Below are 22190 nucleotides of genomic sequence, written 5' to 3'. Positions count from 1 at the left end.
CAATATATGGATCAATCATCTTATGATGTTTTTATGTGACTCTTTTAATCGTTCATACATATATATGTTCAAGAGACTTGACAAACATTCTGTTAATGAATCTGATATTTAGTTCATTTCTCAAACTTTTAAAAAGCATTTATGGTGTAATCTTGAATTGACTTTTAACATTTTCAGTATATGAGTAATAGATGATGAATTTATATTTCCATTTTCTGTGCCAACTTTTTTCTATGAAAATGTTAATTTTTAATGAATTTTCAATTTTAACCATTTTATTGACAATGATTCTGCTGATTTTCTTGGTAATCATGTGTGTATTTTTCTGTAGATGATTTTGTAATGGAGGTTCAGTATTTTTTTTTTTTAAATATTACTCCATATTTTTTATTTTATGCTTAGTAACTAGTAAAATTGGCTGAAATATTTAGTACTGAATGTGATATTAACTATGGATGTAAAATAGATGCATTCATATTTTATTAGTTGCTCAATTTAATTTGCATATCTTTTTTAATGTATGTGTTTTTTAAATGTTTTAATAATTCTTGAATAGTTACAATCCAGGAAAAAATAAGGTAGTCTTAATCTTTTCCAATGGGTGTTCTAAAAATTTTTCTCAGTTAATGTATGCAATTTTTGCTATTGTCTTTTGGGTACAAATTTATTAAAGTCTCTTGAGTATTTTCTTGCTGTATTTAAATATCAAATCAATGTTCTGTTTCTTGCATTAACATACGAATCTTATTTTGATTTCTCTGTGAACGTTATTTATTGAGCATATGCTTTGTTGATCTGAGATGTATCATAGTATTAACCATTTCATTTTGATCCACCTTTTTTAATTACGAAAGTAATAAGTTGCATTAAAGTACAAAAAATAAGCTGTATTCATCTTTTTTGAAACTTAAGAAGTATTTATAGAATGAATTCTTAGTTTTTCTTTTGAGTTAAAATATGAAAATGAATACATAATGTAATATTAGAAGATTTGTATTTTTTTTGTGCCACTTCTAAAAAAATTAATTTTATTGCCATGTATTTTGTGCCATGTAATATATTGTAAATTTCTAATTAAATTATGGGTGCATTGATATCAGAATTGTATGCTTTTAGGTGCCCAATTTGAAACGGGGCTTATGTTTCAGCTTGCGTTATATTGCTCAAATTTAGTTATTAGCTTTAATAGATTTTATTTTAAGATTTGAAAGTGAGATTATTGTGTAATTTTAATTGTGATTTTTTTTTTTTTTTTTTTTTTTTCCCCTCATGCAGCTTAAAGTTTGTCCTTTTTAACTGTGATATAAAAACAATATTGTTTTTAACAGTTCTTTGACATTGATAGCAAGACAAAACTGAATAAAACATTTGATCTTTTAATGGTGTCTCATTATTTAATTTTTTAAACATCATAAAACGCAAACACATAAATATTACCGACTTAAGATTTGGAAGGTCAGGAAAGACGGAAAATTGAATGATGGTATTGATGTGTATTGAGCTTAACTCAAAAGACCGTGAAGACCGAGCTTCACTCGGCAGTATTATTATTATTATTTCTTGTAAAATCATAAATAAAATCCTATCCTATGGCTCCTTTAAAGTTATAAGCGAAGCCTAATAGAATTGCAAACATTGGATGGAATATGAGGAAAAAATGCATGGGACTCCAAAGCCCTAAAAACTATGTCTGGTATGCTTATGCAGGTCATGTAATAGCCACATGTCAGTATTTAGTTATGAAAAAAAAGTTTGTTTTGTGTGCAAAATCGCATTTTTTTTCTATAAAGATACCTGTACAGATAAACTTAAAAGCAAAACGTATCTAAATATAAAATTTGATCTAAATCATTTGACCCTTTTCCCGAGATGCACCATAAAAATTTATATATACAAGAAACCCAATTGATTGATGCATGTACAAATATATGGAGGAATTTCGTATCTAAAAATAGATCCTAATATTTTTATCCTTTTCACAAATATCTTTATTAACGCAAACGTTATAACATTTAAGTCGGCCCTTTTTAAAATCGAGCGGTGGCGCATATACTCATCGAACTCAATATAAATGGTTGTAAATTTTGCAAAAAAAAACAAACCAGAATAAAGCGAATAGGATTGCATTTTTGTTAAATAGAAAAAAATGCATATCGGCTACACTAAAATGAAGATTTGGTTTGATATTTATATATGTCAACTGGTTAAAGCATTTTATTTTCCTAACTAATAATTTAGAAATTAGCTATTAAGCTACAATAAGAGCAGATCATTGTTATAGAATAAGAATTTATTTCCGAATAAATTGCATCACATTACATTGATTGGAAGATTTGATATAGGGTTTTATACAATAAATCTCTATAACTGCAGTGTATAGTTGGGAAATATATTTATAGTGGTATTTTACTGAACTTTGATTTCATTAATCCTTATTATGATCCATTATTGTAAAAAGAAAAGTTTTCCTTCATGAAATTTATTCGTAGAATTCGTTTCAAATATTTCACCAGTCAAAAAACATGGGTTACTTAACAAAATTTTATTGGATAGTTGTGGAATTAACATTTAGCTGTGTTGAAATTAAGAACTGAAACGAAATGGTGGATTTCCCCAGAGCACGACTGATATGCCGGTAGGTATCCATGCTTGTCTCCGGCGTGCACCGGTCCAAGGAGTGTTCTTACTATCTTATCATGCGATTCGATCTCTTGGTTTGAATTGGTGTTCAATCCAAGGGGGATAAGCAACAACACATTTATCCAGAATTGCGAATAATTTTTGAATAAGATTCCGATTTTTTTTAGTAATACATTTTAGGAATGGCTGCTATTTTTTTTAAACAGAAGTTGCATTTAGAATTTTTTCCCCTTATGACTATGTGAATTTTCACTGCAGCTATGTTCTTTAAAATGCGAATGTCTTTGACTTTTAAATGCGACTGATTTTTGACTTTTGCTATGGACATTCGACTTACAAGGAACTTGCTTTTAAATATGTAACAAAAAGACGGGGAAAAAAGATTTTTTTTAAAATTTATTTATTTTAAAGGAATAAAAGAGGTTTAAAGACATAACCCAGGAAATGATTGGACTGATGACAAAAAAAACTTTTTGACTGCTGCTGAAGGAAAGCTTAAAATAGCTACAGAAAAAGAATGGCTCTTGGCCAAATACTGTGAGGGCGTGATCAGTAAAGTGTGTTTTCTGTGGTGAAGTGATTCGGTTTCTTGATTACATCAAACCGTCATCCGTGGTTAAAAATTTGCACCAAGAAACTGCTAATTTTTTTTAACAATTTAATTGAATTAAAGTATACATAACAGACTTTGAAAATATTTTATGTCATGTAAATACCTTTTTTAGTACGCAGATGAGAAGGTATAATATAATTTTAATTGATAAAGTAAGGGAAGGGCTAAACTTGGAAGATCTACATAAATAATGAGAGATGACGGTTAAAAATGTCTTTCAAACTACCCATGGTGAAACACTAAATTTAAAATTAGAATTCTGAATAAATGCATTACTTTTTAACGCGCAAATCTCGAATGAAGATCAAATTCTAAATTATTTGGTTTCGAATATAAAACGCTTAAATCGAATTTAATAATGACTGAATGCTTCGGTTAGCTGAGAATGAAAATTATCATCATGTGAAACGAATAGCTTATTATTGTTTATTAATTTTCGCTGTGAAATTTTTTTCGTCATAGTCGATTAAAGCTTATTATTACGATTTTCACAGGAATACAAATATTAAATTTCCAGGAGTGTTCATCTTTTATCTCTGCTAATATTAAAGATGTATATGTGTCTGTGCTTCACAAGCCAGACCGTTTGAATTGCAGCTATCAAATTAGATACATACATTCATTGAAGAGTGGGAAGTGTAGCGTTTTTTATAAATGTTAATTAAAAAGTAAGTTGTATTTTAACGTTTTCCCATTATAACTTTTGAAAATGTTATCGCGTATAATAAATTGTAACCCGCTTCAAAAAATTTTAAAAAATTGTTTTTTGAATGACACATGTTAATACTCTTTAATGATACCAATTTAATACTTTTCCTTAGATTTTGGAATTTTTATTAATTTATTATTATTATTATTTGTCTAGTTTCCAACAATGGATTACATTGCTACCCTGGAATCGTTTTCATTGTTACGTTAAATATTTAATCTCGTTTTCTTTTTTTCGTTTTTGAAAACTAGAAGATTTTGTTTAGTATCTGTGTAGTTTACAATATAAATAAAAAAAAAGTGACGTCACCGTACCGTGAATGTTAGATAAACCGACCATTAACGTTTTTAATGGCGCTGTGGCATCTTGAGGCTTCTCTCTATTTGAAAAGTATACAATAAGCAGCCATATAAATTTATAGCGAAGTATATTTACAGATTATATATTTATACAAACAGATTATATATTTATATAAAGTATATTAAACATGTATATGTTATTGCATACAAACCAATATTGTATATATTGTTCATGTATACAATAAGTAAAACTGTTAAAATAACGTGGCTTTTATGTCCACCAATTTTGGATGAATCTTGGATATAAAGTTATCTATGAACTATTTATCTGAAATAACATGAAACCAATGTACCCGGCGAACAAGCCAGTCGCCTGAGGCGACTAGTTTTAAATATTTGCAAGAAGCTCAAACGTATTGTGAATTATTGTAAAAATAAGTAGTCCTTTACCTTTCTTAGGCCTTATATTACTATACTTCCGTTTCTTCACATTATAAAATATTAACATTTAGAAATTTAAATTTTTATAAAGACTTCTTTTAGTGAAATGAAGATTTTTAAAGACGCATAATTAAGGGTGAATACTTCGTTATAAAATTAAATATATTCTATATGATATTTCCTAGATTTCATATATAATAATTTCCTCTAAAAAATCGTTTCAAAATAATAAATCAATTTAGAACATATATTCTTATTCAGAAACTTATTTATTAAATCATACGCCAGATTGGCCAATCGTACGTCAAAAATAAAAGCTCTAAACCAAAAATAAAAATATTAAATTAGGTAATACTTAAAAATTGGCACACTTTGCCCTTTGGAAATGAAAGATTCATTTGAGAGAACCAATTTAAAAAGTAATTTCACAAATAGATATTTTCCCCTGTGTCCTTGGAATATTTGAAGAATAAATTTAAGCATAACTGTCTCATCCTTAAACTGGCACATTTTCGTACGTATATAATATTGTTTCCTTTTTTGCGCGAAACCTACGTTATTTTAAAAGAAATCAAAATTTGATATAACTCTTTTTAAGAAATTGTTCTGTGAAACTCCCAAAATTTATATTCCCTTCCAAGAGAAACTGCACGTAAAAAAAGGGCGTTGTCCTTTTCCTGGCTAAGCCTGCGCGCCCCCATTTCGATTCGCATCCCGAGCTCTCGTCTCGCTCCTCGTCTGGGAAAGCAGACGATCCGTGGGATCGGGTGAGGGGTGGCGAATAACGATCGTTTGGTGCGTGGGCATCCAATGGATGTGGTCATAGGCGGTGGTGTGATCTTCTGACGTCACAATGGGCTCGTACGTTATGGGGGGTGACGTAAGAGCCGAGTGCAGTTAGCACCCTAGAGTAAGTTTTTACTGCCAGGTGCTGGCCGGATCGAGCCGGCTGAATCTTTTATATTTTTTTATTGTTTGTTGTCATTGTTTGCTCTTAACCTTCTGTTTATTACATAATGCAGCGACATTTTGCGAGAGAGAAAAATGAGAAGTTATTCATTTTTAACGAGAATCGATTCACGACATGGATTTTAACGACGGATATATAATTCCGTTCACGTTCATTGTCTACTAACTGCTGAAGGAGAAGAAGTAGACAAGATAATATTTAAAAAAAAAGTTATCAGGAATAATTACAAAAAATAGAATATAGAATTCCGTTCACTTTCATTGTCTAATGCTAAAGGAGAAGGAGTATACAAGATAATATTCCGAAGTATATTAATATTATCTTATTTATATAATATAATATTAATATTATATTATTTATATTATTTTTATTGGGAATAATTATAACGAATTCCATAAAATATAATGATTGTTGATTTAGCGGGCATCTATATATTTCAGAGCAAATTAATCAGTAGTATGATGTTTCGCTAAAACAAAATTAAATAGATTAAGCAAATATAAACTTAATCTATTTAATTTTTATCTAATATTATTTTATCTTTTATTTGTTTAATGTATTTGATTAAACAAAGATAAGGTTATCTGTAAAAATTCAAGAGTATTCTTCCTTTTTCTTTCTCGTATAATTCCAGATAAAATTCGTGCTTATTAACTGTTCTTCAAATTAATTTTGGCATGATGCCAGTAACAAAATATTCCCCATGAGTGTCATCCATTAAAATCTAAATTTAAAATGAACTTTTCCACAGACATTTTAACACTATTTTCTGATTTTGCTATTTTGAAATGTTATTCAATTATAAATGCGTAATGATCTGCAAAAGCTGTTTTGGGGCCGTCATGAAACTTTTTCAAAAACTTGTCTTTTTAATAGTGCTTGCTTGATCGCTTTCGTATTTCTTCTACCTTTTTTATAATATTTTAAAAATCCAAAATCAGACTTTTATAAATATGAAAATAAATGCATTTATTGTTTTGAGTTTATAAATACAATAACTGCAAATGTGTCTGAGTTTTTGTATCTGAAGTTCTTGTACCCTGATAATTAAGTAGCGTGAGCACTGACAAATAAATGCAATATTTTAAAATGCATGTAATATTGCCATTCAACTTATGTGGCAATGCGCATGCTCATAAATCTTGGTAAATATGTGTTAAAAGGTCCAATAATTATCATTAATTTGATATATAAGTACACATTAATTGCGGATATTTATACACATTTTTGTAAGCGGATAAAGTATAATATTCATATTTAATTACACTGCAAAACAATTAAACTGAATGATTCCATGTTGGGTTGAGTTGTAACTGTATGTAACATGCAATATAGTTATTTATCAAAATTATCAAATATTCATCGTTTATTAAAATTTCACAGTAAATAAAAATGGTTAGAGGAAGTAGCTTTTTCCATTAATAGTTTTGTTCAAGAATTTAATAGAGCTCAAGCTCAGCTCAAATTTTATCGATCGAGCTCGTTTCTACAATGTTGCACAACTTTCCGTAAAATTTGTAACAATACACGCAGTAACGTTGTTAAATGACTGTGACTCACTAGATTTGATTAGGATTTGACGATAAAAGATTTTTTTTCATATCTCTGTAAAGTAATGGTTTTTGTATCACCCGAATAACTTCTAGTTAAGTTCTAGTGAACGGACGATAGTAATCAGTGAGAATATTAAGAAAGGGACTGATTTATTTCAAAGAAGGGAGCTAAAATAGATAATTCAATTCTGAATTGCCATTTTGGGAAAAAAATCTTTTTGCCGAAGCACAGCATTCCATTTGATATTTCCCGCATCTTATGATCATTTTCTTTATTCTAACCATAATATCTTCGAAGGGGGGGAGGGACATTGAATACATTATTATGAAGTCGCCGATAAGAAAGTGGGAAAATTCTTCTGGTATTGTAATAATGATTTGCGGGTTGAGTTACCTTCATTCCGATGATGAAACACACATCTCATTAAAGGAGCAAGACTATAGGCGTAAGCCCTTCATCTCTAGTTTTCCTTTTAATCTTATAAAGATTAACATCATATTAACACGGGTGTTTGGGCTGGGTGTAGGGGGCAGCTCTTTGTGGTTATTCTGCCCATATGTTTAAAGGAAAGCAATTAATTTTCTAATATGAGTAGCAAAGTTAGATTTTTTTTCTCAGAAAAAAGTACTGGTGATAAGACCCCCCACCCCCCAAAATAAAGAAAAAAGAAAGAAAATAAAATGATGACAATACAGTGTAGCCATCGAGAAATACATCTTTACTAGTTACAAACATTATAAAATTATATAAAAATTTAAAAAACGATAATTTAAAAAATTATTTCATAAACAGTAAAATTCTAGAATAAAGAAAATAGTATAAATTTAAAAATACTATTAATATTTCCTGCAATTTCTTGTAACATTTAGTGGCCGAAGAATTTCCATTCGCATAATTGTATTTATATTAGAAGCTAAAATGACTGTCATTTTTCTTTTCATTTTCAGCGAAATTATCGATTTATTAAGCAATATTATCCCACACATTCAGATTATCAATAGATTATTTAAATATAAATTTTTATGCTAAAAATAATTTTATTTGAATAACGTGTGAGATTGAATTTCATTCAGAACCAGTAATAATAAATGATAAAATTTTAAAAATTTGTCAAATCAAATAATAAAAAATAAAAAATAACTTTAAAAAACAATTTAACGATCCCCCCTTTTTATTTAATACTGTATTAAATATCAAATTTTAAATTCCTTAATTGAAAACTCTACTTTGTTACCCAATTAAGAGCATCGATTTTAAATCGTACATAGTAAAGAGTGTTCTGTAAAATATTTAAAAATTTATGTTTTGGCCGCAATATCGTCTGTAAAGATTTAATTATTTATTCCATTTCAGCTGAAAGTCATTTAATTATTTATATATTTTACAACTTCCTTTTTTTTTTTTTTTTTTTGGCGTAGCTCAAATAGTCTTTTGCATATTTAATTATTTACATTTAATGAAAAATAATCGTCGGTAAAATTGTTATTTATTTTAGTTTAAAGCTTTCAGTTTTTTAAAGAAATATTTTTGATATATTTAGGAGAGAAATCTTTTAGATCATGACGTATTTTGTTAAGAGTCTATTTACAAATGAAGAGAATTAGCTGCCTAGTAAATTTTAAGCATTCAATATTAAATTTAATTAATTTTACTGATGAAGACACAACTGGAATTCTATTTATCATTTCAAAGTTTGAAAATTCGATTGCATTTTTTATTGAAAATACAGCAAAAATATCTATGAATCAGTTGAATTTGTCTCCCCGAAACTTTTTGACATACTTTCCAACAAAGACTTATTCTCTCTCCTTGTATAAAATTGTGAGCCTTAAATGATGAAGCGAATTCCTTGTATGGCGTTGGCCAACAATAGTTACGAAATATGGCATCTTTGGCATGTTTTTAAAGAATCTATTATAAAACATATATTTAAGATGCCTTTTTTCTGGCCAATTAAAACCAAAAATTTGACATAAAAATATAGTTAAGTCATAAGAAATCATACAGTATTTCATTGATTTAATTTATTACGTTTATGAGTTATTGCCTCGACATGTAAGCAAAAATAAAAGCTGACAAAAACTGTCAACCCTTTCACAGATTTGATTCAAAATTGATGATAAGAATCTGTATTTTAAATGCTAAAGCTAGAAACCAAATTTCATTTATCTAGCTCTTTACGTTTTTTAGTTATCAGTTCATTTTTACTCGCACAGAAAGGCACACTGAATAGATTTCGTTTAAAATTTATTAGAAATCTTCAAATTTGGTCTTAAGTTCATATACCAGATTTCGTCTGTATAACTCAAAACATTTTGAAGTTATCGTGTTCAAATATAGTTTTTTTTAGTTTAATTATATTAACATCCCGTTTTAAAGCAACTTTAGGGCTAATTTGGGTCGTACCTCGTAATTTTGAACCGTGGTCGGATTACGAGGACGGCACCTGGTTAACAGATAGAGATATTGCCAGAAATGTGTTTTTCGAACTCAAAGTGATCTGAAACGTGGAGATTAGTCAAAATCACGAGTTTGAATTTTTTTTCACGATTACAATACTTTCACTATATTTTGTCTGTGAGAAAGAAATATTATTGATTTAGGCACTGTGAAAAATCAAATCCATGTTGCATTAAAGACATTGTCAGTTGTGCAGAAATATAAAGCTGTTTTTAAGAATAACAGATTTTGAGCTTAACAATTGTTTAAAAAATAACATTCATATTAGCACATTTACTTTAAGTCCAATTACCATGTCTGAAAAAGTCATTTGAACCCTAGCAACAACCATTGCTCGTTCTATTTATTAACATAAAAGGCTTATTTCGCTCCTTTATCAAAAAACGCGAGATTTTATCATCGCACCATCGGAAGATTTCTTGTTATCAGATATCTGTAATAAGTTATCGATCTGAAGGGGGTGGAAAAACAGGCTTTTCATATAGCAACAGTAGATCTTGCACAAAATCAGAAATAGAGAGGTAACAAACTGTCTTTGGATGAGTCGAGACATTGTCGGAAGATTCTTGAAAGAATGTTATCTTCGCGTTGAATTTGTGAAATATGTTTTCAATCGCAGGGAAGAATCATTCGAGTCGGGCATTTAAAAAGTTTTCGCGTGTGCTAAGGAGGTTCACCGACCCTTTTGAAGGTCCAATGAAAATGATCGTATGCAAACGCCTACGTTCTTTGATGAAGTCAGATGACAATCTCAATTATTTTTGAAGAATTAAAAGAATGAAAGTATTGTTTTCAAAGAAATGCACTACTTATACTTTTCCTTCGTTTTAATGGACGTTTTAAATATCTTGCAGCTGGTCGGTCCTTTTAGAACTCATTTTTATCAAATAATGCATGAAAAGAAATTTGTAATGATATAAAGATTCAAAGCTGTTGATGCAGAGAAAAGAATAATTTATTTTAAATAAAAATCAAATTTATTTGATATCAGCTATTTTTTTGAATTTATAATATTTTTTATTATGGTTCATCCCTTGTAAATTGCATGAGATAATAATCGTAAGTCCAGGTCCATGGAATGCAACAGTCTATAAAGAAAACCCTGAATCTACTGTTAACAAATTTGATATCAAGCTACATTTTGAGAAATAGTTACTCAATAAGAATTTTTTTTTCCAAAATTTATTATGAGTTTTATTTTATTAAAATTTAATTAAGATTTCAATGTCTTCCCTCCTTAACTCTAAACATATTATCGTTAAAAAAAACCTTATTTTTGTATTATTTTAAAATTTAAAAATTAGTTTTAAAGTGACACTTATTTTATTTCCATGCAACTGTTTTTTATTATTTCGCTGTTTTTTTCAAAATGAATTCAATTTAATTAATTTACAAAGTTTTATCTTAATTTAGCCCATATCAAAATCATTCTAAAATGTTCTCTTATTTCCTGATCCCATTCCACTTTTACTATCTAATTCATTCAAGAGAAGCTTTGTAAAAATACTTTCGTCAGCAGTTCTCACACAGCGAGTGAAAGGATAAAAATTGCTGATCTAAACAAATACTTTTTAAAAAGATCCCTGCGTTTTCCTTGTCTGGTTCGCGCGAGTGTTAGAAATTCCTATCAGAATCTTAATAATATATTAGCACTGTGAAAAAATATTTTCCCTATTAATATCTCATGTTATATAGAAAAATATTTACTGTAAGAAGCGTTGGCATTACGTTGTATCATTATAGCTGTTTGAAAATTTTAAGGTTAGCGTTCATTTCTAACCTGATATTTTATCTTTCAGTTAAAACTACTGGAGTTTTCCTAACTGGCAATATCTATATTCAATTGTATTAAGAAAATACTTATTTCAGGAAATTCTTGTATAAATAATAATTATTTCTTCAAATTGCGTCAACTATCTGCGCGTACACGCGTTCGCAAAGCAAATTCGATTGCGAAAGTCTCCTGAAACTGAATTCATGTTCACGAGGAGGTGCTGACAGAAGTTAAAGCAATTCGAAAATTGCCTTGAACTTCTGGAAAGTTTTATCGATCCCCTCGCGCCCTCCTTTCGGTCGCATCTTTCTTAGAGGATTCCGATCCGCGCGATTCTTTATCTAATCAGCATCTCATAAATTGAGAACGGAAGATATGTTCGAGCATTTCTCTTTCGACAAGTATGAGGAGGGGAAAAGTATTCGCAATTTTTTTTAAAAAAAATTAGAATTTATTTCAATTCATTTTATGTATATGATTCGAGTTCAAAAAATAAATGACAAATTAAAAAAAAAAACGTTTACAAGCTAAAATATAATAGTTTCTAGAAGGGGGAAGAGGAAATCCGAAAGATAAAATAGTTAATAGTTAATTAATAATTAAACAGTTAATTATGCTTTGTCTTTTATTTTTAATAGGAATGAGTTAATGACTTTCTGAATAAGCATTCCTCTCTTAGTATGCTGTATAATGCCTGCTTTAAGTTTGCTTTATTTTATGTTTGCTAAGATGAAGTTTTACGATGGATTTTCTGCTTGTTTTTTTGAAGCCCTAGGATTTTCAAATTTTGTATATTTATGTATTGTAGATTATTATTCACCATTTAATATTTTCAAAACTTAATTGTCAATTAATCAAATAGTTAAATTAAATTTTGTTTTCGTACGAATGATATTACATGATAGTAAATTTTTAAAAAAATGATATCCAGATTCCATAATAGTTATAATGATAAAAACTGAAAGAAAAAAATTAATTGGGAGAAAAAAAATAAGTAGCTAATAAAAGAATGGTTTAAAAACAGTTTAATTAACTTTTTTATGTACTTTTTACTTTTACTTTTTAATGTTCTTATTACTTTTAATTGCATTTAAAATTTTTCGCTATCTCTTTTTTTGGTCAGTTCTGTCCAGACATTAAACTGACAGATCTACGGTCAGAAGTAATTTAGAATAGGATTCAAATTACTTCAAAATTAATTCATTTATTTTAACAGAATCTAGTTGTAAGAATCAACATCCAATATTTTATTCTATGAAACTGTAGATTTTTTTAAAAAAGTTTTTTTTTAATTTGAGTTTTTTTTCCTTGAGTTCTAAGTTCTTATTCTAACCTCACGAATTATGTTATTCTCCGCTATTCGATGAAGATGGTCTATTTTTCTTGATTGATTTCGAAAACATCTGAATCCATGGATTTTAGTGTTTTTTGGGTTTGACATTCAAAATATATTTCAAATTTAAAATAATCTGTTATTTCACTAAAAAGAATTTTACTTGGTTTAGATACCCTAGCAGCTTAAAATTCCCAACAACATTGTTAGGATATTTTCACGATATTATCCAGCATTCATAATATCAATCTACATTGTGGATATATCATATAATATCTTATGCTAATAGGGTAGTGAATAGGTCATTTGCTCAATTTTTAATTTTATATTTTAGAAACGGGAATTTACTTGTATTCACAAATTTAAATTTTAAGTTATTGATTCTTATTATAATTATTTTAGAGCCGACTACTATTGATTTATCAAAATCTATCCCAAGAATAGATTTAATTTCAATCAATCAGCTTAATAAACAATCTTAATAATAACTAATTTAAACAATCAGCAAACCATAAATTTCATTCTTTTAGCTCAATTACTAATACTAAGAAAATAAGTGAATTAACTTGTTCCCAGTGGCGGTTACTTGTAAATACGAATGTGAATGAAATATAATGGGGGAAATAATGGACTGAATGAAATTGCTGAATTTGTTTTTTGTTCCATCCATAACAGAAAAAGCAATAAAAATATCAAAAACGTGATTTTCTGTTCCTTTCCAAGTTTTTTCTTGTAGGAAGACAATTTCAATTTCCGATTGTCGTAATTCTGGGGGAAACTATCCCAATAGTACAGCTTCAAACATAATAATTTCTAAACCCATACTTGAATTCCAGCATCTCCGACAATTTCAAACGATAGCAGTGACATTGCCAATGTTGCTTGGCAAAGATCTATCAATATTGCTTTCTTAAAGTTATCAGGTTTTTATACCTTCATTTAAACCAATTTTTGAAATTTTATTTGATTATGGTCTTTTGTATTTTATTACCACAGAACCATTTTAATATCTGTTTTGTAACATTGTTTTGAAGCCATTCGAAACCTGCTTTTCGTTTAAACTTTGGATTATAAAATAGAATTGGTTTGGCGCAGCTTAGCCTATATAGTCTTGAGCTATAAAATTCTAAATCAAACCAATTAATCTCCTCAGATCAGAAAATATGATCACTTTTGAACCGTCTGGTTCTTTACTTTTTGAGAACTCAAACAGTTTCAGTACCTACAATAAATTATGAGTCTGCTATTACTAGAAAAACAAAGGGAGCCCGGGAATCAATCGTTAAGAGAGAACGGATTCTTATGACGAATCATAAAAATTATTTTTCATGACGTAGATGGGGAAATGCGGCCAAATTTGAAGTTGGGAAATAATTTGATTGTATAAATAAAAAATAATTATGATTCTTGAAGTTTTCGATTTTTTTTAAATGTCGTTTTTTTTTAATTATTATTTTGTGATTCCATTATTGGCACTCTCCACAGATTATTCAAAAAGTTTTGATACACTCGATGTTATCACAATATGATACGTATTATGATAATTTCCTAAAGTGACACAGATACACATTCATTTTCGTTAAAAGTATCGAGAGTAAAAACAGTAAAAAATATTTTTATTTATAAATTTTTCTAAATCTGTTTTCTAAATTCTGACCAAGACCCTATTTTTCTCATCTCTAGTTACATTCTGGATTGTATACTTAATTTTAGATCGACCTGTATTGCAGTAAAAAAAAAAAAAAGAGAGAAAAAAAAAACGTATTCCTGTTTAATACGTTTTATATCAGATAAGAATTTATTATTATAACTGTAAATACAACCCTGTGTTTTCATTTGGTAAGATTTTACAGAGCTTGTTGTGATATCATTAGATATCTATATGATTAAAATTTTATTAAATATATTCCAAATGAATCTAAAAAAAAAAAAGAATTAAAGAAGAAAGAAAATTTGAATCTCCTTTTCCAAAAAGAAGATTCTTGGAAAATCAACAATTCTTTTTCTTAATCAAAGATTTTAAATGGATATATTTCTACAAGAAAAAAATGATAATTTGGCATTTCACTAAACATGCAGTCTAAAAAATATGTAAGTGAATATTTCGTACTGGAATGTATACTGACATGTTTCCTAAAATGCTGATAAATGAAGCGAGCGTTTACACAGAAAATACAGATAACTAGAAGGTAAAGGTTTGATATCGAGAAATTGGTTTTGGGTGTATTTCACTCATAATCGTCGTTTCCGCTCTTTTTAACCCTTTCATTCAGCACTAATATGAGTTTTTCACTTCAATTTGTTTATAATTCTCAAGTGATTCGCTTCACAGTTATCGTCTGCTATCATCAAAAATGCTTTACGATACGGAAATTCGAAGCTCTTGGCTGTGTCAAGGATTCTGTCAAAACTAAAAATAGGCTTGAATGTTAAATTTAAGAGAAATGAAGTGGCTCTGAAAATTTATCTACATTTAAATAGCTTTTTTGTTCTGCAGTAAGAAAACGATCTAATCTAGACATACATTTATTCATAAGCTTGTAGAAGTATCCTAAATTCATTGGCACAGATAGTATTCCTTTTAATACCAAACTCAAGTTGCACTTTTAAACTTCATATATTAGAAAATGTATATCTTTGAGGGAAAAGTCATTTAATTATATCGAATTACTTGATTTCAGAATTTTAGGTACATCTGTTACAAATACTAAGATGGATTGCTAGTCGAGTCAATTGATATGATGTCCCAACATGACAAAAATAACTTAATTAGTTTTTTCATTTCATTTTATTTAGCTGTATTGCTATATCATATCCTGTAAAATGAGTTTGAAATTTCTAAATTAAATTAGTCTAATGTATTTGAAATATGCATCAATTATTGATTTCATTCCAAAAATTTTAAATTCGATCGTAGGTTAGATAGAGGGGCGGTTTAATTATTATTTCTCGCACATTAAATGAATTAGCTCCTTTATTTCTTCATAATTTTACAGATAGTGATTTAAATAGATAGATATACAATAAAGAATCTGGGACATGGAGCTATTTTACGTTTAAATACATGTATAATTTATTGAGGCTCTAGCATTAAATTACAGAGTAAATATGTAAAAAAGTGTTTTCGTTTCAAAAACCCACATAATTTCAGATGATTTTATTTCATAAAGAAATAATAATCAATTTCAAAAACCCACATAATTTCAGACGATTTTATTTCATAAAGAAATAATAATCAATTTCAAAAACCCACATAATTTCAGACGATTTTATTTCATAAAGAAATAATAATCAATAATTAGAAGAAATTTTTTCAAAAACTGATGAAGTCTTTTTCTTTACATTTAAAAAAAAATTAAATAATTTTTCTTAATTTGAAACTTCTGAAATTTTTTTGTATATGACTTTAAAACCATTTAACATACCCACTATTTTTCATCCCCACTCTTATTTTAATAAAATCGAAATTAGTTGCCGCAGGTGCAAAAGTATGAAAGATTTCCTGGTCTGAAAACAGGCAGAGTACCCTTCTTTCGATTTACGATTTATGCAACTTAAGATCACAAAAAATAAATTTATAATTTCAAAATAAAACGTATTTCAAAGTTACATTTTTGTTAATGGTCAATGGATCATAGTCGTAAGTAGAAAAGAGCATGTATAATTCAGATAAAGCATGAAATCTTTCATCTGACCTTAATAACGAAATGTCAAATGTCAGAAACAATGCGATATAAAAAGAATTCTGTTCTTGATATTTCAACTAAACAGTGTTTATGTCAAATTTCATTTAAAAAAAGTAATTACAACCAAAATTAATAATCTATTCTACTGCTGTACATGAATCAAATTTATACAAAGATATGAAATTTTATGATTCCTTGACCATCCACCATTGAAAGTTTTAAAACTATGCAATAAATTGTTGATTCGTTTTCCCTTGTTTTAACATTTTATTTTCACATTCTTTTGATAATCCATATTTATACCAAAATTTGCCACGGAATTTGATTAGAGTTAGATGAAACTCGCCATATAGAATTGACTTAGTGAACGTTTGAGAAAAACTATAAACGATTGTTTATCTTAAAGAAGTTATCGTAAAATTCGTTTCCTCTTGTTATCTTTCGATGGAACTTTACACAACTTATTTTCTACTTTAAAACATTCGCGTATGGGCTGTAAGAGAAATTTTTTGTAATCTTGTCTCCGTGCTTTCACAAGCTTTTTTTTCACAATCTGATATCACATTGCTCTTGAAGTCAACAACTGAGATGAGAAATTCGATATGAAAGGCAGATTTCTCAATTTTTTTTAAATGTCTTTTTTGTTTGCCAATTTTTAAATTCCAATACATTTTTGCATTTACATTTTTTAAAAATCTCCTTTGATATTAGCAGCTAGGAAGAATGGTCTTGCTTCTATTTTCTTGTACACTCACAATCTGAATTCATTTGAAATACTCATATGACTCATACACTCGTATTAAAGGGTAATTTCTAAAAAAAAATTTTTTCTAAATTTTTGAAATCTAATAAGTTTTTGCATTTGCAATTTGCTAGTCTCTTTTGATTTTGGTTTTTTTTCCATTTTATTTACAATGAGTGTACTTCCATTTTATTGTACACTCATTGTACAGCGCATCTTGCGTTTAGTTTCGTAATGTATGGAAGATAATTGTGCATGCAATTTGAATGTTTTAATTTTGATCACATCAGTTAAAAGTTTAATTCAGATCTAAAATTTTGACAGCAACTGCATGCCAAATTTTATTTATCTAGCAAGTTGGATTTCCTACTTATTGAGTTCATGCAGGTTGACAAACAAACAGATTAGTTTTATCCAGGTTTCTCAAAAAAAGTGATACATATCTACCATTTGGAAGCCGGAACCACATAATAAATTTCATTCATTTAGCTGGTAGCGTGTTTCAGTCATTGTGTTCATAGACAGATGACAAACAGAATTCCAATAAATGTCATTAAGAAGAAGTTTTAAAAATATTTTTATATGAATGCACTAAATGGAAGATTTTTCCTTTGCTTTAATTATTTAACACTTTTTTTTTTGAAATTCAAGTAGCCTTATTGGTAAGGTTACGAAATTCAGTGAATGATTTATTGACAGTTTTGAAACTATCAAAATAGGGTAATATAAAATACACAAATGTACAAAATTATAATAATAAAATGTTGAATATATAAATAATAAAATAAATAAATAAAATGTTGATATATTAAAATGATACATTCTCTTCGGGAATGTCCAAGCGTAAATCCGTTGCACTTTAAATCCGTAGCAGCCAAAGGCTCTACTACTAACGTGGCACAAAAGTTTGGAAAGGAGATGAAGAACTCAGATGTCGTCCTTGGTACATGACCACAGCTTAACATTAGGAGAGCGATCCCAAAATGTGGTTTTAAAATGGTACGTTAATGTAACTAAATTAAGTCCCAATGTACAAAATTTCAAATCTTTTAACACATCAAAAAATGGGTTAAGAACTGATTATAAAATTCCACCATTAGAAGCATGAAATATGTCAAATTAAATAAAATTGTAATAAAAATAATTTCTCGAGAACACCTAAAATTTTTGAGGTTCCAAATTTTTAATATTACTATATTTTTTTAATTTCTGTATTTCGTAAACGTGAATGTAAAAATATTTCATTGTATTTTTTTTATCAGGGTTTAGTTTTTAGTTAAAGAAACAAAGATTGAAACTTGACATCTCCTCTCTGAATTTATTGATCGCCAGTAAGTTTAACATTCTGGAAGAACGATGAGAAATGCACATTATAAACTTGAACGAAACTTTTTTCATTAAAATATATTAGCCAAATATTATTAAATAGTGGTCTCTAATTCTATAATTAGCAAAAAAAAAAAAAAGTCCCTTATAGTATGTGTTTTTTCATAATATTTATAAAAATTCGTCAATTTTTAAACTGTTCTCAATTCTCGAAGAATGATTTGATTACATGAAACATTACCAAATGTAAGAAGATACGGGCTGTCAATATTTTTGGAAATAGGCTCTTGGAAGTCCGCGCATTTTACGGCAGAGTTCAAAGGACTTATAACGAGCCATTGACCTCTCTGTCTTGGGAATTCGTACTCCCACGAGATAAGAAACCATCCAAACTGAGAGTTTCTAATTAATTTTTTGACGAAGAGTCATCCAGCGATCTTATGCAATTGATGATTGAAATATATCCTTGTTATAATCCATAACCTCAGAGTTCGATGAATCTTATCATTGCACTGGCCGATATACTGTTTTTAAAATATCAGCCGAATGTTTTGTTCCACGTGCGATCCCAAACATATAATACATTTTTCATCACTTTAATTCATTTGATGAATTTCTTCATCAAATAGTTGATTTGGAGACACTATTATCAAGGATGATGATTGAAAAAAGATCGAAATTCGGCATTATGCAAGTCCCCAAACTGAATTTTTTCAAGGAAAAAAAATCAGTAAATAAATACTATGACTGAATATCAGGGGGCCTAGAAATAGGTGTCTATCAAGTGTTGACGCTCGATAATGGAATAGCCAATTAAGAAGATAAAGGCACTGCCGAGTGAATTCTTCCCTACTCTTGTCATCAACATTTAGGTATTCAAAGCTAGCAGATAGTTTGCGAAGGTCAGGGGGTCACCAGCTGTTCGGAAAAACTTTGGATAACAGCTTTCGAATCCCCAGAATTCAAAGGAATTTTGAAATAGATCTTTATGAGGGTGAATGGCCGCTTTTAATTGATGCAGACCTGATGAATGATTTGGACATCTTCAGTAAAAAAATTTGGTTTACAAAAATATTTTGGTTGGAGAAGGTGGATTGACCGATTGGATAATCCAATCAAAATTGATTGAGTTATTCGATTTCAAAAGAACATTTTTTTTATTGAACGTTTATAAACCCCCCGTGCACCACAAATTATCACACGGGCTTACAGAAGTAAGTATGTAACACATTACATAAAGAAAAAGAAGAAATTTAACAGTCATAAAGGATTACAGATGTCAACAATAAATTTACAGAAATTTTCGAAAGCACTTCTGGTGGATATGTTGGTGAAATGCCAAATTAATTAAGGTGATTTAAATGCCAAATATGGCGGTGATGAATGATGGTGTGTTTTTCGAAGCTCTTGAAAAACATTGCAAAAGAACATTCGTCAAAGCTTTTGTAGTCATAGAGGAACACTACATAAGATTTTATGACGGATTAAACAATAGCGGTAGTTTGTCGGAATACACCAATCCTTACCGCATATAATTATTCCTTTATAACAGTTTGCAAATTTAAGATTTTTTTTTTTTTTTTTTTTGCAGATGAGCACACGCATTAACTGAACAAATCGCTTTGAAAAAAATGATGACTATTCTGAAAGCTATTCTGACGATAAAGGAATTTGAGATATTTTGAAGTCAAATAAAAAAAAGCATTTTATATTGGAAATTTTTTCCTCATATATTATTACACGAAACATTAATGAGAAAAAGAATTTTGCATAAGAAAAGTGAAACCATTTTCTTTACAAAAAAGAATACAAGAATGAAAGAGCTACGAAGGCAGTAAATTATGGGATTTTAATAGAAAGGGAAATAAATAAATTTTCGACTTTATATTTTCATTCAAAAATTTTTTTATTCGCTCTTTATTTTTTTATTCGACACTGAAGTTTTTATTTTAAAAATTAAAGATGGTGCATAATATTTACAATGTTTTTAAAAAATCACATTTTAGTTTTTATTTATTTTTCAAATAATCTCTGTTAATGATATTTTTGTATCATTTTTTTTTCGTTAAGCTTAAGAATTCTACTCTATTTGAAGTATAGGCAGAGCCTTGTAGAGCTCTTTAGGCAAAGCACAGTCCTTTTTGCAGCCCAGTTTTGAAAAACCAGTTAACTTTATTAAAGGTGTGGTGTTATGTTATGTCTCTATATGTGTTTGTGTTGACGTTGTAGAGGCCAGACTGTCTGATTTACAGTTACCAAATTTGGCAAACATATACTTTGAAAAATGAGAATAATATTTGCAATATTAATTAGCTGTTTGTTAAAAATAAAGCTGAATTTTGCAATTTTCAGCGATAGATTACGAAAATATTATTGCACGAAAATAAATTTTATACGGTTTTAAAATTTAAAAAATTGTGTTTTTAATAACACCAATTTAATAAATGTGTAAAACTTATCGAAATTTTAGTAATTTTTTTTTTAAAAATATTTTTATGCCTAATTTTTAACGACAGATTACATTGTAGCCCAGAAATTCAAATCATTTTCATAGTTTCATTGAGCATTTAATAGCGTGATTTTCTTCGTTTGTTGAAAACTAGAGAAATAGGATCACGTGTCTTATATCTGTGTAGTGTCCACGAACAAATAAAATTTTGAAGTTGCGGTACTACAAAATTTAAAAGGTATATGAACCTCACATTTATGCTTTTAATATCGCCATGATGTCATGTATCTGGCTTTTCATTTAATAAAATTCATATACACAATGAACAAAACATACGTAATAGAATTAAAATAACATGGCCTTTAATATCTAACAATGGACAATCAATCATGGACATGAAATTAAATGATTTAGTTGAAATTAGATGTAACCAATATTCTCAGTGAATCAACTGGTCATCAAATTCGAGTGATAATAAATAAATAAAAGCATGTGTATTTTCATAAAGTTTCTAAAATAAAAAAATAAACTAAAATAAATCAATATTATTATAATAAAATGTGCTGAAATATGCTGATTGGCTGTATTATTAATTTTTTATTAAAGGGAAATTTATTGCGTAATTTCTGTCAGGGTTTCCGTCAAATGTACGATGTTTTATAGACAGTTATAAAACATACTCATTTGCAGCATGTATTTTTAGACGTGAGCACACGTTTTTGACGCGAGAGTGGTAAAAATTTTTAATATTTCTGAAGAAAGAAGCAGCAGAATTTTGGCAGCTGGTGAATTTTTCAAAGGTGATATAAAAGTGTAATAATAGTTGAATTTTATAGATTTGGCATGATGCTTTACACTGTAAAGGAAGTTAAAAAAATGTCATTTCGTTGGTATTCGTCACGAATAGTTATTTTTGCACAAATTCATAGGAAACGTGAGATAATCTTGGCAGATAACATTTTATTGCGTAGAGCTAACTCGAAAAACGTGGTAATATAGTATATAAAAGTCGAATGCAGAAAAATAAGATGCATTTTTATTTTATGGCTAATAACATTCTTCCATTCGAAACGACGCACTACCATGTTTTATCTTTGGTTTTAAAGTCAGTGATGCATCCAAATTCCTCAAATCTGAATCAAGTATTGATTACTTCAACAAATATAAATTTTGCTGCGTAAATTTCGACCTTTG

The 22190-nt window shown here is 28.5% G+C and overlaps 1 long non-coding RNA gene across 1 annotated transcript in view; it reads left to right on the top strand.

Annotated features, from left to right (window-relative positions):
* The first annotated feature begins 5431 nt into the window (after positions 1–5431).
* LOC129962652 (uncharacterized) overlaps positions 5432–22190 on the top strand; it is a 30279-nt gene continuing 13520 nt past the window's right edge. The window contains exon 1 of the long non-coding RNA XR_008783936.1: positions 5432–5612. This is a non-coding gene — a long non-coding RNA (uncharacterized LOC129962652). The remainder of the gene's footprint in view (positions 5613–22190) is intronic.

This window comes from Argiope bruennichi, chromosome 3, assembly GCF_947563725.1.
Source record: "Argiope bruennichi chromosome 3, qqArgBrue1.1, whole genome shotgun sequence".
Classification (NCBI taxonomy): domain Eukaryota; kingdom Metazoa; phylum Arthropoda; class Arachnida; order Araneae; family Araneidae; genus Argiope; species Argiope bruennichi.
This window is presented reverse-complemented; position numbering and strand designations above follow the sequence as displayed.